At 41.1% G+C, this 5265-nt stretch overlaps 1 pseudogene; it reads left to right on the forward strand.

Annotated features, from left to right (window-relative positions):
• The first annotated feature begins 388 nt into the window (after positions 1-388).
• LOC125195147 lies at positions 389-3694 on the forward strand (annotated as a pseudogene).
• The last annotated feature ends 1571 nt before the right edge of the window (positions 3695-5265 follow it).

The raw sequence follows: 5265 nt of genomic DNA on the forward strand, positions 1-5265 counted from the left end.
AGCCCGACTCGACACCGCCAGCCCACCTTTCAAGGTGGTGGACTTGCGACCAAACATCGACAAGCTTGAAATCTTTGCCGACGTCGTCTTTGAAGACCCGCAACGCCGCTCTCAGAATGTCGGCTCCACTGGCTCCGCTCTGATAATTCGCCTCTTCTCCCCTGTATATCGCGTAAAATTTTTTGACATCTTTGTTGCAACGGTCCCAATGACTGCGGAGCATCTTCACGTTGCGGGGAACGGTATTCTTCGGCCTTCGTGCGTTGTAAACTTCGGTGACTTTTAGCCAAAAACACTTGTGGGTTTGTTGATTCCTCGACGACAAGCATCGTACGAGACGCTGATCCAAGCGTCGTACAGAGCCAACGTCTCGGCTTTGGCTGTATGGATGACGGCTGCCGTCTCCCACAGCCTCTGCATCCGCTTCCTCCTCTTCCTCCCCGGCATTGACGCCGAGCCTGAGGCTGATCCTGCCGGAAGCTGGAGCCGGAGCCGGAGCCTCCACCAATTGGCCAGTCGGACAAAGCTGCGTTCAGGCGCCAAAAAATTCTCCGGAATTTGGGATAATCCCGGCGATTGCCCGTACCTCTGGGGGGAAGGACGATAGTATGCATCCACATCAAAATGTGGTGTTTGGTACGCCGGCGGGGTGGTCGAGCCTTGGGTGCCCGGCGACGAACCGGGAGTACCCAAACAGTTGTACATGCTCGCCCAATCGTCGAACGAGTTCAAGTCGAACCCGCCACCCCGCCGCCTGCCGGAGCCGCCGCCGCCGCTGGAGTTTCCTTTGCCGGACATTTTTTCAACAATTTGAGAGTAGTGTTTGTGTGTAAAATGAAAGAGGAATGAGAGTAGTGTTTGTGTATAAAGTGAATGGAGTATGGAGTATATTTATAGAAGAATAAAAAATAAAAAAAATTTAAAAATTCGACCGTTTGAAATTTTTTTTATTTTTTTTAATTAAATTCAAATTTTTTAAAAAAAATTATTACGTCATAAATACGACGCCCACTCGCGGGCCGGCAAGTGGGCGTCACGTTATGCTCCAACGCGCGCCACGTGGGTGCGCGCGTCGCCTCGCCGGGTCGCGTGCGACGAGATGTCTCGTCTCGTCGAGACGAGACGAGCCTCGCAACGCTGTCTTGATGCTGGCTCGTCTCGTCGAGACGAGACCGAGCCCGCATCGAGTCAGCGTTGCGGATGCTCTTACATTTTTAAGAAATGCCGAGCACCGCACATGTGCTCGGAAATTTCAAAAATTATAATTGGAAGTTACTATATCAGTTAGAACAAAATGATTTCCGCGCAAATTTCACTTTCACCGCCTCTATAGAAAAACCCTAAACCTCTCTTCTTTCTGATTCTTCATCCCACTCCGTTGTTAAATAGTTATCGGCGGCGAGATTCGACCGTTCTGGTGGCGTTTAAGCATTTGGAGAAGATCGTCGAGCCGAGATCGGTGAGGAGGTTATGTAATTGTTGGTTTTTATTTGTCAAAATTTGATTGAAATCGGTGAGGTATCATCGATTTCTATTGTACTATTATCTAATTCGATTGAGGTTTGGATTGTTGACTCTGGTGCTTGATTGATAAGCTTTTAAATACTCTGAATTTTCGTGCTTTAGAGGAGTCGATTAAGGTTTGGATTTTCGTGTGTAACTGGAATTAGATATTCTGTAGATCAAAATGGAGGATTATGATGACTATGTGTTAATGATTCCATTAATCATATATACTAGTTTGTAGATGGTTATTTTGATGCGTTGAATATGGAAAAGTGTGTTTTTTTGATTAGGAGTTGATAAAATAAAATTATATGCTGCATTTTACAGTAGACTGGCATATAAGTTATTGAGTATCATATTCTACTGTAAGATGATTTTGAGCATGTTTTGGTTAAAACTAATTGATGTTTTGGAAGATAAAAACTAGGGTTCATGATTGGTAAATGTTTTTCTACAGAAAGTTTCTAGTGCTTCAAATGCTAAATTTGTGGATTGCATTTGTTTCCTGCGTTACATAGTAACATCTTGTTTCAATATTTTATACAGGGGCAACATATATGTCTTGCTCAGCAGATCCAGCAGGTGATGGACACGTTTCAGCAGTTCATTATCACCATGAAGGAGGTTGCAGCAAAAAATCTGATTTCCAACTCCATATTCTACATTTTGATTGGGAGCAACGACTACATACACTACTATCTCCTAAATGAATCCAAAGTGCAATCCTTGTACTTGCCTTGGAGCTTCAACCAGTTCCTAGCTCGAGATTCAGGTAAGGAATCTTCATCTGCCCTTTCAGCTTCTACATTCACTTATTATTGAGATAGACTCGTCTCGGGTAACCTGTAAGGACTATGCTGCATTGCTTCTTACACTTCACTTCTTTTGGAATCGTTTCTTCCTTGTTATTGTGATCTTTTTTATGTTTAATTGAGTGTTGTTACTTAGGTGATTAAGGGAATATCGAATTTGTTATCAAAGATTGTTGCTATACTTGTATTGCAGAATCTGTACACTGCAAATGTGAGAAATGTGGTTGTAATGGGACTAGCTCCTCTGGGATGTGCCCCTTATTACTTATGGCTGTATGAGAGCGAGAATGGAGAGTGTGTAGAGATGATAAACGACATGATAGTGGAGTTCAACTATGCTATGAGATACATGGTCGAAAACTCAACCACGAGCTTGAAGGGGCCAACATTGTCTTCTGCGATGCATTTGAAGGCTCAATGGACCTAATGAAGAACTCTGATCGTTATGGTGAGAATGTTAATCGCTCTGTTTCATATCGTGCTAGGAGAACTTACGGCTAATTCTAGATTTTGGTTTCATTTCCAGGGTTTAATGTCACGAGTGATGCATGCTGCGGCCTAGGCCATTATCAGGGTTGGATACTGTCCATATCTTCTGACATGGCTTGCTTGAACGCCTCTAGTCATATATGGTGGGATCAGTTTCATCCAACGGGAGCTGTCAACGAGATCCTTGCTGATATTATCGGGTCTGGCCTCCATGTCAACATGTGCTACCCCATGAATTTGCAGGAGATGGTATCACACTAATTCAAACTTAGTTTATCTGCTATTTTAATTGATGAAATCTGGATATTGTGTAAATTGCTCACCTTACCAACAATGGCCTTCCCTCCATACAGAAGCTGAGATGCCGTTCTAACTATGAGACCCTTTGCTACATCCCTGAGATTGAAGAGTTTTGAATGAAACTGGTTGAGCGCCTCAGAGGCGAAGACGTACCTTAGATTGCTCTTCACTTGAGGTAATTAAAGTATCCTACTAGTATTACTTTTTACCTTGGTAGGTTAAAGAAGATTAATTGTTGACCTAGTTTGATTTTGTTTGGATCAGGTACGAGAAATACATGCTTGCGTTCACCAGGTGCAACCACAATCTTAGCTCCTCTGGAAGCAGAGGAGCTTCGCGAGATGAGGTACAACATGAAACATTGGAAGGAGAAGGAGATCGACAGCAAAGAGAGACGGTTGCAGGGAGGCTGCCCCATGTCTCCGAGAGAGGCAGCTTTCTTGCTCAAGGCGATGGGGTATCCTTCTTCAACGAAAATCTACATCGTTGCAGGAGAAATATACGGAAACAACAGCATGGACGTGCTACGCGAGGAGTATCCAAATGTGTTCTCTTATTCAACCCTGGCGACAAAGCAAGAACTTCCACCCTCCAAGCCTTTTTAATGAAAAAAAATTGTAGTTTAGTGTAATTTTGTAAGACAATCTTATCTTTATATATTTTTGTTAAACAATCTTATCTTTTTAATGTTATGTAAGCTTTGTTTTTATTTTTTATTATTTATTAATTTTTTTAAATAATTAAAATTGTAGAATATATATATTAAAAAAATTCCAGGACAACATACTTTCCGAACACATGGATGTGCTCGCCATTATGTCGAAGCACTGCCTGTGCTCGCTACACTCAAACCTCATCCCTCAAAAATACCGAGCACCCACAGGTGCTTGCTGCATTCCTAGCGCATATATGTGCTCGCCAACCTGCTCGAAGTAGTGGGGTGATCGCTACATCCAAACCCCACCTCTCGAAATTGCCGAGCACATGGAGGTGCTCGCCCTGCCGAGCACATTGAAGTGCTCGCCACTGCCGGGTTAGTTGACCAATTCGCCGAGCACCAAGAAGCGCTCGGATAAAAATGCCGACGAAGGGAAAGCCGAGCACCTAAAGTACTCGTGAAGTGCTCGGTAACGTGGGATATGCCGAGCAAATTTCCCTTTTTGCCGAGCACTTTGGTGCTCGGGAAACAGCTCTTTTTTTGTAGTGTCAAAGCAAAAATAATACTCCCTCCATCCCACAGTTGTTGAATCATATTCTAATATTCTTTTTTGGGTCGTCGCAAAGTAGTTGAGTCCTTTTTTGGGACACAGTTGTTGAATCATATTCTAATATTCTTTTTTGGGTCGTCGCAAAGTAGTTGAGTCCTTTTTTGGGACAAAATATCTACTGTATATTTTTTCTCATACTTTACTCTTTCTTTTCTCTCTTACTTTTCCTTTTCTCTCCGTCCCAAGATAAACTAAGCAATTCTTTTGGACATGGAATTTAATAAATCGGTATTTAAATAGTTAAAGTGGAGAGCAAAAAGTAGATGAGTGAAGATAGAATAAAGTAAGTGGAGGATCAAGTAAGAGGGATGATTTTTTGCCAAAAAATGAAATGACTCACTTATAGTGAGACATCCCAAAAAGGAATATGACTCGCTTATCTTGGGACGGATGGAGTACTTTATTCTATATCCATTTAACTTCTAAACACTCATTTTTATATATTCATGCCGAAAAAAAATGCCCCAACTAAAATGAGATGAAATAAGTATTGTTTTTCAGCGATAATAATATTATATATATATATATTTTTTAAATCTGAACATGTACAAATATGATATGGTTAGAATTCTCATAAAATTAGTATTGCGAAAAATAATTAAAATTGAGAGACACACGTAAAATTTTACTACTATAATTTTGAGAGACCATGTTAAGGAGAAAGAAGTTATTAGATTTAATTAGTTAACATAATCAACTGCGTAATGTTTTTCCCACCTGGATAAAATTAAATGCCTCGAAACGATACAGGCTATTAACGAAAACGTTTTGAACCATTAATTCTGGATCATTTATTTTTTAATATAATGACCTAGATTAGTAATAGTTGTTTTCTAGAGTAATAGTATCATCCAAGCATTGTGTTTTTAGGTTAGTGAAACTGTGTGAAC

The sequence above is a fragment of the Salvia hispanica genome, chromosome 6, assembly GCF_023119035.1.
Source record: "Salvia hispanica cultivar TCC Black 2014 chromosome 6, UniMelb_Shisp_WGS_1.0, whole genome shotgun sequence".
NCBI lineage: Eukaryota > Viridiplantae > Streptophyta > Magnoliopsida > Lamiales > Lamiaceae > Salvia > Salvia hispanica.